The sequence below is a fragment of the Malania oleifera genome, chromosome 9, assembly GCF_029873635.1.
Source record: "Malania oleifera isolate guangnan ecotype guangnan chromosome 9, ASM2987363v1, whole genome shotgun sequence".
Taxonomy (NCBI): domain Eukaryota; kingdom Viridiplantae; phylum Streptophyta; class Magnoliopsida; order Santalales; family Ximeniaceae; genus Malania; species Malania oleifera.
The window spans coordinates 60,023,878-60,038,030 of NC_080425.1; the positions used below are offsets into that span (position 1 = coordinate 60,023,878).

A 14,153-nucleotide genomic window follows, 5' to 3' on the forward strand; every position below is an offset into this window, starting at 1 on the left:
TGGGAACTTATACCTAAACCCAAAGATAAATCAATCATAGGAACTAAATGCATGTTTAGAAATAAAAAAGATGAAACTGGGATAGTTATAAGAAACAAAGCTAGGCTAGTAGCACAAGGATATAATCAAAAAGAAGGAATTGATTACGATGAAACCTTTGCTCCCGTGACTAGAATGGAAGCAATTAGGATGCTTTTAGCTTATGCAGCCCATAAGGATTATAAATTATACCAGATGGATGTAAAGAGTGCATTCTTAAATGGATATATAAATGAAGAAGTGTATGTTAAGCAACCTCCAGGTTTTGAAAATTCAAAAAAACCAGAACATGTATTTAAGTTAACAAAAGCCTTGTATGGTTTGAAATAAGCTCCTAGAGCTTGGTATGAGAGGCTAAGTAAGCCCGATATTATGTTTAGTGTATGTATGTGTGCAAGATTTCAGTCAGCACCTAAAGAATCACATCTAATAGCCGTTAAGAGGATACTTAGGTACCTGCTAGGAACACTTGATCTAGGTTTATGGTATCCAAAGGATACTGATTTTGACATGATAAGCTATTCCGATGCTGATTATGCCGGATATAAGGTTGATAGAAAGAGTACAAGTGGCATATGTCACTTCCCAGGACAATCCTTAGTATCATGGTTTTTAAAGAAACAAAACTCAATAGCCTTATCAACCCCTGAAGCTGAGTATGTAGCAGTCGGAAGTTGTTGCGCACAAATTCTGTATATGAAACAACAATTAAAAGACTTCAATCTATAGTACAAAACAATTCCAATAAAGTGTGATAACACAAATTCTATAAATATATCCAAAAATCCAATTTCACACTCAAGAACCAAACACATAGACATAAGGCATCATTTTTTGAGAGATCATGTTCAAAAAGAGATATAACTCTTGAATTCATTAATACAAGTGACCAATGGGTAGACATTTTTACAAAACCCCTAAGTGAAGAAAGATTTAAACATAATAGACGAGAACTTGGGTTAATACACAGCAGAGAAGTGTGTTAGAAAAGAAATCTCAAATTTTTATGATCTTCGGTCATCTGAACTAAAGACTTCAGACGACTTAATACTATAGCAAACAGGTTCACATGACTGAACCTGGAACTTCAGACGTCTAGGAGGCTATTGACTCTTCAATTTCCAAATCTAAAAATATTCAAACGATTGAAGTAAATCCTCAATCATCTGAAGTCACGGGATTTAAATATAACTATCAGCTTAAAACCCTAATTTTAGCCTTCTGAAGTTCGTTGCTCAATTCGTCCGAACCTCTTCCTCTCCATTTCTTCTCACCCTCACCCAAAAATCACTCAATCCGAAGCTTGCTCATGTCTTCTAAGGATCAATTCACGAAATCTAGGGTTTTTGCAATCACGTATCTTCATCAAACATACCTCGTATCAAGCACACTGCCAACCAAGGTTCTTCATCCAAGAAAGAGGCACAAAATCTTGACAAATGGCTTGTTGCTCCTCAAGCTAAGCTTCGATACCGTGCGTCTATTGGAACCACAAACCCCATTCTTGGTAAAGTTTTAGATGTATCATTCTTAAATACTAAATTTCCCAATATCCTTCATTTGATCCAAAATATAGGGTGGTTTGATTTTGTTACCCAACAACCAAAAGGCATCTTTCCTCATCTTATCTAAATATTTTATGCCAATATGACTAATGAAAATGAGCTTATCTCCTATGAGGTGAAAGGAAAGAAGATTTTGTTAAATTATGAAATCTTGTCTCCTATTTTCAAAATTACTCCAGGCGATTTTAATTTTCCACTGTTTGCTCAATCCTGGATTCTATAACAAGGGTTTACCCCTGAAACTTTCCTTCCATTGATCATGGAAAATGAACCTAGTTATTTTGGCCATCCTCCTTTGTACAAGCAACTAAGTCTAAAAACCCAAATTTTACACAAAATAGTTGCAAATAACATCCTACCCAAGCAAGGCTCCTTTGATCATCTTTCCCACATTGAGTGCTTTGTTCTTTGGTGTCTTCTCAAAGGGAAGATACTAGAATTGGCCAACTTAATTATCAGATGGATGTGGGCCAAACTAGAATACTCCCGAGTTGTCCTTCCCTATAGAGGTGTCCTTACTCTCCTTTTCTCTCATCTCCATGTCTCAAATAGCTCTGAATTCTTTATAAAAAGAACCCGCTATGATTTTTTTAATGAGACCTATCTGAAGCAAATGGGGTATGACAAAGGTAGCTCGAGTTGGTATTTGAAATCAAGTAGGATTCAGCGCGCCCCTACAACCTCAGCAGCAGCTCACTCCCCTCCCACACAGTATCTAGGGTCCTCTCATGATGCACCTTCATGGTTCCTATCATTCCAAAGGGACTTCTCAAGTTTTTCATCTAAAGTACGCATTGGGTTACAAAATATTAAAGAAAAGGTTACATCCCTTGATCAGCGTGTCACTCACATAGAGAAGTATCAAGCTAGATCTTCTAGGGGAAGTGATCCCATGGATATTAGCTATGTTCCTCCTAGTGAAGATGATGGTTCTAATGAAGAAACTAAAGAAGAAGAAGGTTCTGCTAAAGAAGGCAACAGCAAGAAGAAGAAGGTTCTGAAGAAGAAGGAAGCCAAGAAGAAGAAGAAGAAGACTAGAATCTTTAGGAAATACTTAGTATAGATTACTAGTTACTATGTAGCTTTTTGAATGTATATCAGATGTTTGTGTAATAGTACTTTGCCTCTTTTTGTTGTAATATCTCTTGATGTAATGTTTGGTAATAATATTCTCATTATGCAAACACTTCTTTGTTGGTTATAAAAATATTTTTCCTATTAATTGTTTGTTCTTTTTGAATAATGACAAAGGGGGAGAAAGTATTGTGATTTTAAGAAAAGATTAAAAGAATACATATAGACTGAACTTACTTGGATAAAATGCCATTATGAACTTGCTTGGATAAAATGCTATGTTTCTGTTTAGTTAACCTGTATTGGATGCTTGTTGTAAGGGGGAGTATTTTTTCAAGGAAACCTTTATCCTTGCTCCTTGTTTGTCATCATCAAAAAGGGGGAGATTGTTGGCTTGACTAGGCTTGTCAATTAGTTTTGGTGATAACAAACAAAGGATATTTTAACTTGGAATGTTTAAGTTTTGATGTTTCAGGATAATAAGGATCAAGTGTGGACCATCAAGATGGATAAACTAACAAGTGATCCAAAGAGAAGCTTAAAATAGCTCATTACTGATCAAAGCATTGGAAGATAAAGCTAGCTCAAGCAAACATCCAAGGGACATTAAAGGCAAATTGAATGAAGATCTCAAACTTACCATATAAAGTTTTAATAAATCCAATGCAAGTACTTCAAAGTTTAAATATATATTGAAATATATTTTGAAGCTCTTTAGGGGATCTTAATGGACTTAGAGACCTATTCAAAATACCCCAGAGTAAGTTTTATAAAGAATAAAAGAAAGAGAGCAAATCATTTTTTATTATTGAAAAAGAAAATTCAGAAAGCAATCTATTTAGATGACTGAAGTTCTGATCAGATGCTTGAAGTAACATCTTTAGATGACTAAACTTCATGTTCAGATGGCTAAAGAATTACTTTAGATATCCGAAGAATAAGCTTAGACGTCTGGAGATTTTCTAGTGAGAAACAGAAACTGGCAGTAGCAGTTTAGATGACGGAACTTGGATCTTAGTTATCTGAACTCGACTCTTCGATCATCTGAACCCCATCTTCGGTCGTTTGACCCTGTGTCTAGTTCATATTTTTAAATAGCTCAGGAACTTCATATGACTGAACTCGAGTGTTCAGCCATCCGAACACTGTTAAACGGCAGAAATTTTAAAAGTTTTAATTTTTAAATATCCATTGCTTGGGCTCCAAACTTTTTAAAATCTTGGGAAACACTCCAAGGAAACTTTAGCAATATGGAACCAAGCCTAATTGTCTATAAATACATGGTTTTCTAATGCAAAATACAACAAGTTCTCAAAATTGTTCATAAACCCTCTTTCTCTCAAAGTCTCTTCTTGTTCATCTCTTGCAAACTGAAAGTGCTGTGATTCTGAGATTGTTGTTCATCAATCCCTAAAGTTATACTACTGATTTCTCATCTGGAGAAAAGGGAGTTTGGTGAAATTTATTCCTAAGCTTCAAAAGTGTATTTCATTCTTGATATTTATCTTTTGAAGTACATAGTTTTGAATTGTACTAACTTGCTCTTTGTGTGAGCGTTCTTTGTACACAATCTTCTTATTGTTTTTCTTATAGATTTTGGATGATTCCAGGTTGTTGGATTGTTGACCAAACGAAGGTATCTTGTTTGGAGAAGGTGGGTTCTAGCCTTAACAAAGGAGTGACTGTAATCGGTGTTGTTCCGCCCGATAAAGGAACTGCTATAGTGGAACCCTTTGGTATTTTGCCAAGGGCGAGGACATAGGCTGTGTTGAAGCCGAACCTTGTAAAGTACTTGTGTCTTTCTTTCTTCTTTACTTATTACTTTGCGTACAATCCATTTTTGTGTGTACTAAAGTGCAGATAGTAGGGCTTGAAATTAAAATCAAAGCAAGACTCTTGATATTTGGAAAGTATGTTTTGGCTAATCATTTGAGGAAACCCAAAAAGTGAGTACGTTAATTATTCTGCGGAAATCTTGATCAAGAGAAGTGCAAACAAAGATTTCATTCAAAGAAGGTTGCAAACTTCTACAGGGCAGCTGATAAAAATTCTAAAACTCTTGCTTGTTTGTTTAAACTGTTTACTTTAATTTGTTGGATTGTTTATTTTAATATCAGTATCTTGCAATGTGATTACTTTATTTTCTTGTTTTCATACTAATACAAGTAAGCTTCAAAAAAGGAATAAAATTTTTTAAAGAACCCAATTCACCCCCTTCTTGGGAAGCTATTCCTAATTTCACTTTCATCATTGGATTCATCACTACTATAACCATTAACCGATTTGGATGAGGAGCTTCCCTCATCGTCCCAAGCCATAAAGCAAGTATAAGCAACCTTTTAGTCACTTGATTCATTATCGGAACTACTTGTACTTAAACTGTCCCCAGTAGTGGCTTTCATGGCCTTTTTCTTTTTCCTTTTAGAATCTTTCTTAAGTTGCAGACATTCTGATTTTATATGTCCATCTTTGTTGCAATTATAACATGTGGGAATTTTATTTCTTGATTTTTTTGTATTAGTTTCTTCTTCATTTGATTTGGATTTTTGGATTCTTCTTTTGAATTTGTTCTTCCTTCTTAGTATTCTTGCAAGTTTCTTAGAGATATAGGCTAGTTCATCTTCATCCATCTCTTCTTCACTACTAGAGTTTTGTTTTGAAGTTTTGAAGGCTATAGATTCTTGGGCTTTGGTTTTACTATTACTTTCATTCATTGACATTTCATATGTGAGGAGAGAACCTATGAGTTCATCTAGGGAAGTGTTTTTAAGATTTCTTCCTTCAATTATTGCTGTGGCTTTTGGTTCCCATATTGGTGGCAGCCCTCTAAGAATTTTTCAAATCATTTCATACATTGAATATGTTTTTCCTAAGACATTGAGGGAGTATATAATATGGATGAACCTAGTATACATACTAGTGATTGAATCATCCAAGTTCATTTTGAAAGTTTCGTATTCACTAGTTAGCATGTCAATTCTATTGTCTCTAACATCTACCATGTTAAAATTGGTGTATTCCTAAGAGGGGGGTGAATTAGAATTTTAAACTTTTCTGCTAGGTTAAGTCAGATGTCAATATGATTTGCCAACCTAGGGTCTTTCTATGCAATCCAAATGCACAGATAAATATAAGGAATGTAAATTAAATCATGCGCTTCAATCAAACTATATCATTGACGTGGCTACACACACGTCTTGCCTACACAAATGTAAATTGCAGAATCATAAAGAACACACACAAAATGTTATTGGGGTTCAACTAACTATGCCTACATCCCCGCCTTGGCTTACCAGCACAAGGTTTACAACTATAAGCTCACTTAAAGGGTGGAGCGACACCGGTTACAACCAGGTTAATTAAAGGGGCTGACCTCAACCAACACGCCTTACTAGGATGGAGCACCTAGCTTTACTAACCGGGCCTAAGCCAGTCTGGGACTATTTATCAGGGCTAGTCTCCCTCTTCTGGATTGTTCCTGGAATGCAACAAATGTAAAAAACAATTTTTGCGTACAAGGAAATGTTTCTTACACAAGCTGATATGTACCAGTATGCTCAACTAAATAATGCACTCACAAATGATAGGATATTAAGCTCTAGTGATATTTCAATAACTCAAGTGTTAACTCTCAATCAAATATATATTAATGTGTCTATGTGAGAGTGAGCCTTTTGATGTCAAGCCGATATGCTTGTGATGAGATTAATCAAAGGCTCTTAATAACTCTAACACATATCTCAAATAATATTTCTCAAGTAATAAGCATAGTAGATAATAAGGTTTTTGTTTTACGCTTGCTCAAAAGTTTTTCATCAAAGCACAAATCAAGCATACAAACACTTGCAATGAGGATACAAGGTTCCCAGCCACTCGAGGGTTTTTCCCAGTCAAATATTTATAAGTGAAATATAATGTGAAAAGCCTTAGGTATCTCTCCAAAAATCATTACATGAAACCATTTGAAAAATGGGAGAGAATAACCTATATAAGAGATATGAGTAATACTAACTTTCAAGATAAGTAGATAGATAAGCACAAGTGGTAGAATTTTAGCAATAGATTTGAAGGATTTTAGGAGTATGAGGACTATGGCCAAAAATATTTTCTAAGGATTTTTCTTAATCATAAAACCTAATCCATGCTTAATTTTAGCAAATGAGGGACTATATATAGAAATGGAAGAAAATATAGCCTTTGGGGACATGTCGGGTATTTTTGAAAAAGATTAAGTGAGTTTAATAAAAATTAACCCAGTTTAACTCTCGGTAAAAATTCAGCAATCAGAGTGGGTCGGTCGACCGATGGTGAGGTTTGGTTGACCAAGTGTCCAAGTTCGGTTGACCAAGTAAAATTTGAATTGAAAGTTTGGTCGACTAGACAATAGGGTTCCACGATGATTTATCCATTTCCGCGTGGTTCGATCGACTGTGTGGATTTGAACTAAGTGGTTCGGTCGCCTGGGTGGTTGGCCAAACACACGTGGGAACTCAGTCGACTAGGTGGTTGGCTTAAGCTTTTAGGTGCGGTCGACCATATGGTCAAATGTTTGACCTGATGGGAGTTCAGTCGACTGGGTGACTTGAACTCGGCAGGGTTCGGTCGATCGTGCAATGGTCAAACTGTTGACTCGGTGACCAGTTCGGTTGACCGAAAGATTTATACTTGTGAAGTACGGTCAATCGAACATGCATTTTTAATGCATTTCGATTCTATTTCCATATGCAATCTCCATATTCTTATAAACACATTATGTTTATGCATAAATGAGTGTCTTAGGGTCATTCTAGGTCTTTTTTGTTTGAGCTTACCTATCATATCATACAAGTGATGCATATGATTATTACAACCCAGATCCTATTTACTATTATAGACCCATAATAAATAATGAATTTAAATAAATCACAAATAAATTCTTTAGGGCCTTCAAATTCTACTTCTTGTGCCATCATTTTGATTCGCCAATTGTATACCTACACATATCCTCAGGCAACCATCAAATATAACAAGTATTTGTCATTATCATAACCGGGTGTGACCTATAAGGTCAATATTCTCCCCCTTTTAAGAAATTTGATTGTCAATTTGATATTCAAAAAAACATCAACACTCTTCTCAACAACTTAGACAGTAAATAAAATTTCAGTTAAAGAGTCTTTGAGTGTTTCACCAATCAAGGTACTCCCTTACGGTTTATCCAAAGTATGGATCAACCAACGTACTCCCTTTCGATTTTCGTAGTCCCAAAAATAAATTAAGCTTAAGTTTATTTAATATCTAATCCATGTAGTGTATATGATTTAGGAATTTAAAACATCCACGCAGTTTACATGTGCTAAAAATAAAGAGAGTAAGGGAAAGAGAAAGCGAGACCACAGTTTTTACGAGGTTCGGATTATTCCCAACCTATGTCCTTGCCTTCGGAAAACCACCAAAGGATTCCACTAAATCAGTTCCTCTGCCGGGTGGAAAAACACTGCTACACACTCCTTCAGTAGGCTAGAGCCCGTCTCTTCAAGTGATATCCCCTCACTTGGTCACTCCTTCAATTAGGCTAGCGCAATTACTCTCCAAGTGATATCCCCTTGCTTGGTCCAACGATTCAAAAACCTTGGACTCATCATAATCTACAATAGATACAATAAATAGATGTGTACAAAGAGTGCTCTCAGATAGAGCTGATTAGTACAATTTAAAACTAATATACTTCAATTCAAAAACATCAAAAGAATGAAGTAGAAAGCTCAAGATTTATGTCACCAAATTATTTCTATTAATAAGGATAAAGAACTCAGATTTTATGCTTTAGAGAAGACGTGATATTCTTAGAAATATCTTAGTGATTTCGCTGCAATTCAGTCAATAATTCAATAGCAAGAAGGCTTTGAGAGATAAAGAGAGCTTTGAGAGATTAGTCAATTCTTGGTAATTTTAAAGATCATAACCCATGTATTTATAGGCTTAGAAACACTCTCATTCATGTTGCCCAAGTTTACTTGGAGTGTCCCCCAAGTTTCTAAAAAGATTAGGGCGCAAGAAAGTTAAATTTAGAATCAAGAAGTTTGAAAAATCTGGTCGTTGCCGAATTTCGGTTGCTTGAGGTGCAACTTAAGTCACCTGAAGTGGGTTCAGGTGGTTGAAGATACAGGGTCAGGTGCCTAAAGCAACACTACCTATTCTATTTTCTTTCAATAAATCTTCAGTCACCTAAGGATAAAACCTCAGTTGCTTGAACAGTTAAAATCTATTTTCTTCTCTCTTTTTCAAAAATGTTTGGCTTTTCTTGCTTTCTTACTTTTGAAAAACATTTTTTGGGGCTTTAAAATAAAGTATCTAAGTCCATTTATATCCCCTAATGAGCTTCATTTCATTCAAAATGATATTTTCTTACTCATTGAAATCTTCATGATCATCATTTATCCATTGAGTCCTTTCTTGCTTTGAGTCTCCTTGAGCTTTATCTTGATCACCTCATGACACATCATACACCTTTGATTAGTTGGTGATCTTCTGATATATCCTTCAAAGCTTTGTTGGTTTTGGATTTTTGAGTTTCCTGAAACATCATTACTTGAACACATAACACATTAAACCTTTCCTTCATTTGTTACCATCAAAACAAGAGGTGAAAGCCTTGTTAGGCTAACATTCCCCATCAGTTTCCTTATCGTCGATGAAGTGAACGTATACAGAAGGTTCAATTGTAATGTTGGTAGTCCCTACGTGTTTTTCCATGGCACCAACCCTATGCAATGGTATAATATCAGCTCCTTCTTCGACACATTGAAAGCAGATTGCCCTGCTACGCTGATAGATGGCTCATTTTCTTGGAATGCAGCCTCATTGGCACTCATCTCCTCATCTGCAACTGCTGTAATAGCATACAAACTTCAGGGAGGAATCTTTTGGGACACATGCCATTCACCCTTCAATTTTGTGTCTTTAAGGTAAAACACTTGTTTTATCTGCATCGGTAGCACAAAAGGGTCATTTTGATACCACGTCTGACTAAAATTGACACTAGTAAAGTAGGCATCCGTGTTTATCCTAATCTTTTTATTGCCAATGTCCCACTAGGTACACTTAAACAGGTGGACGGGTCTGTTAGCTCCATAGATAAGCTCTATAATGTCTTCAAAGACACCAAAGTTGTCAATTTCTTTATCTACTTCTGTGCCTAGCACCGCAACCCCACAATTTTGGGTTCTTCTATTCATTTCGAGGGACTTTGTATGAAATCGTAACTTGTTGACAATGCTACCACTGTAGCGGTTAAATCGTTGATCGGGGCCACATGCCAACGCGTACAAATCTTTACTTGCCGTTGGTTCCTTATTATAATACTTGACTTTCATTTATTAATATATAAGAGTTTAGAAGAGTAAACATTCAATAGTGAAAATATACATTGCTTTGTTCTCAGGCAGTATTTGTTACTTACATGACTCCCAAACCAATTGACAAATTCCTTCTTATGTCTTTCGTCAACATTCCTTTCATTTTAGGCCAGAATTTTAGCTTTATGTTCGCTATATGCAACAATAGTACATGTTAATGTCAATTAAGTATATAAATATGCATATGTAAATACAATGCAAAGTAAGGAGTTTGGAACCACGTACTCAATATATGGGATAGTTTCATCACAATTATTGATGACGTAAAAATGGGCCTTTTGTAGGTTGTCCATATCAATGAAATCGTAAACCAATGCACTGAACGGTCGAACATTTTCTCAAAATATAGAGCTCCTCGATTCTTCATCTTTGGCATTAATAGCATGAACGTCTACATTTCGCTTCTCATGAGTGAACCTTGTGTCAATATCATGTAGATACGTTGAGCAAAATGCAAGACATTCACTATCAATGTATGTCTCAATGATTGAACCTTCCGTCCGTGCCTTATTGCGCACATACCCCTTCAAAGTGGCTAAGAACCTGTGCATTTTACATAGCATTATTGACTTGCAGACACAAAAAATAAAAATAAAAAATAGGAAATCACGTGACCATTATAGAAGGACTTTATAATTTACCTCTTAATAGGATACATCGAACGATATTAGACCGGTCCTCCAATTATGGCCTCCCTTGGTAAATGGACAGTTAGGTGGACCATCACATCGAAGAATGCTGGCAGAAATATTTTCTCTAGCTTGCATAGTATGATCTTTAATACATAAATTTAAATGCCTAATTATGCGACTTTGACGCGAAATCACACCCTTCAACTAACGTTTTGCTAGTCCCTAGCAAATAACATGAATGCATTCAAACCAAGGGAGTAGCAACTAAAATTCCAATACTTATGAAAATCACATGCCATGAAATATGCTTAATGAGTTTAGGAACACAGGATACAGATTAATCCAAGTTACGTCTCAACTAAAAGATTTATACACCATTTAGTAAAACAACCAAGATAATGGAGTATAACAAAGCTCACATGTCATGAGAATAAGGCTGAAATTCTAGGATTGACTACCAATAGACATTAACAGTTTCAATCACAATCAATTAGTCTAGGACAACCGCACGCTCTTATTCCAATTCAAAACCATTGTATTAGAGGCTTTCACACTATTACACTTTCAAAGGCACCCACTTTCTTGATTAGTTAGGAACCCGGTAGTTGGTCACGTTACTACAAGGTACCCACTTTTTGTTTAATTAGGACCCCAGTAATAGGTAGCCATTTTCAATACAAAATCACTTCCCTCTTTTCTTTTTTTTTTTGTTTCCCTTTTTTACTTCTTGCAATTAATCCCTGACTTGTTTCTTATTTTCATTTGATTTAAACTTTTTTTTCCTTTTCTTCTCTAAGCCATTAGGATATGGTTCATTAGAGTCCCAAACAACTGAAGTACATGAATCAAAAATAAACTAAAGGTAGTCTTTCTAAGTTTTCTAACCTGTGTAGTGTGTGTAGCAAGACTTTCAACCTCCTTCCTTTGGATGAAACTAAGTGAAATGGATAAAAATATCTTTTGATTTAAACATTGATTGCACTACATCCTACATGTTCCATATCCTCAAGAACTTTATTTTTTTTTGCATGTAACGTTCACAAATGAGGAATTTAGCATTCTTTGAGCTCCATAACAGCATTTTCCCAAGGTAAACCAACATATGTTTAATGCATGCAAATAGAAAATAACACATTAACACTCTATTACCTGACAGCACACAATATCACATGCAAATGCTCCCCCCCCCCCCTTAACTAAAATATAACATTATCCTCTATGTGAAAGCATAAAGGAGATGGAAAAGATGATAATGAGGGAAGTAGAAGCGTACCTGGGTGGAGAAGTAAGAGAAAGGAAAAACTGAAAATAAAGGAAAATGTACCTATCAATAAACTAAAAATAAGACAGAATAAAACAAAATGAAAACAAAGAAAAGAAAAACATCACAATGTGTCTAGAGGAGGCTCATAAAGAATTTTATCTGGTGGGTGTAGGTTTATAAATTGAACTAGCGAGTTTCCAAATTTGAGTCGCCACAATGAGTCATTTTTGTTATCTGCACAGAAGTGATCTCTAAATAAATCAATGCTCTCCATAATATTAGTCAACACATTTTTAATTTTTCTTTATTGTTTTAATAAGAAAGGATCCCTATCCAGTATAGTTTCTAGGAAATTTACTTCTTTAAGAACCGGTCTTTGAGGAAAAGTTTTCGAAATAGTTACCTTTGGTTCTTCAGAAGCATCAACATTAAAATTTGTACCTAGCTCCTTGAAGGTTAAACTCTCACCATTCTGCTCAACTTCTTCATCTGGTGCACTAGTCACCTTACCACTATTGAGATTTGCTTCAGCATTACAATCATTGACATTGCTTTAATAGAGGATGACTATTCCACGATTGCAATCTGCACTTGAGCATCTGGCTAGGCTTAAAATGAGGATTCATCTATCTCTAATGCATTCAATAATGTGTTCAAGCTAGTCAAATCGGTGCCTATCTCATTAATGGCTTGAGAAGTTTTAGAGTTTATCACATTTTGGCTTGCCATGAACTGTTGCAGGCGAACAGTTAGCTGCTGTATGGGGTCTCCCATTTCCCTTCTCTGCATTGGAGGAGGCTAATTTGAAAAGTTAGAGGGTCCCGAGCCTTGGCTAGCTGCTGCATAAGGAATGTATAGACTTTTTCCCTGTGTAGATGGCCCCACTTGGTCATTTTTCCAGCTAAAATCTGGATGACTTCTCCAACCTGCATTGTAAGTATCATAATAAGGTCCAAAAGAAATCTTAAAAACCATATGCAATGGGTTAGATTGATCAAACAAAACTTCCTTAAAAGTAGGAATAGTTGGACACGCATCAGTCAAATGCCCTAGATCCTCACATATGCTGTAGTTTTCAGAAGATGATGGTAAAACATGCATTTCATTTACCTTCTTAAGCTCAATGGAATCTAACCTTTTTGAAATCAATGCAAGCCTAGCAACCTAGCATTCACTTCATCGGCTTCTTTCAATTGACACTTATCATCCCCACTAACACCTTTTTGCTTTTCAGATCTATCATACACATCCGAGACATCCCAAGATTTGGCATTTTCAGTCAAATAATCAAAATAGTCAAAATCTTCTTCGGGTCCTTTGTCAAAAAACTCACCATTGCACATGGTTTCTACAAATTGCCTCATTTTTTGTTGCAAATCCTCATAGTAAAAGCTAATGACCCTCCAATTCTCATATCCATGGTGAGGACATGCATTTAAGAGGTCTTTGAAATGTTCCCAACACTGATAAAATGTTTCCACATCCTTTTGGAAAAAATTCATGATTTGTCTTTTTAAAGCATTAGTCCTCTTCATGGGAAAAAAATTCTTTAAAAACTTAGTTTGCATTTCTTGCCATGTCCCAATGGACCTTGGTCTCAAGGAATTCAACTAGGCTTTTACCTTGTCTTTTAACGAAAATGGAATCAACTTTAATCTTATGACCTCTTCAGTGCATGTTCTATCCATGAATGTGGAACACACTTCTTCTAACTCTTTGATATGCAAATAGGGATTTTCATATTCAATGTCATGAAAATGAGGTAGCAATGGAATCATCCTACGTGTAAAATTAAAAAAATTTGCATTCAAAAGTAGAATAATGTAAGATGGGGTGTGAAATTAGAATAGCGTTCTCAAGAGGGGGGGGGGGTGAATTGGATTAATTAAAAATTTTAATTTCTTTTTCAACTTCTTATTTGTTTTAATGCAACAACAAGAATGTAAGTAAATCAATCAACTTATGATCACAACCAAATCACTTCAAAGTACTGAAAATTTAAAAACACAATCCAACCAACCAAAAAATGAAAATCAATCAACCATTCAAGAATTTTATGCTTTTTGGTAGGAGTCCTGTATTTATTTGCAAACCCTGCTTTGGATGGAATTTTATTGCGTTTCTCTTGATTAAGATTTCCGCAAATTAACCAATATACTCCTTTGGGGGATCTGCAAATGGT

General features: G+C 35.5%; 1 non-coding gene across 1 annotated transcript; it reads left to right on the forward strand.

Moving 5' to 3' along the window:
- Positions 1-13,384: 13,384 nt before the first annotated feature.
- On the forward strand, positions 13,385-13,492 carry LOC131165146 (small nucleolar RNA R71). Its single transcript, XR_009139467.1, has one exon. It is a non-coding gene; the product is annotated as a small nucleolar RNA R71 (small nucleolar RNA).
- Positions 13,493-14,153: the final 661 nt, after the last annotated feature.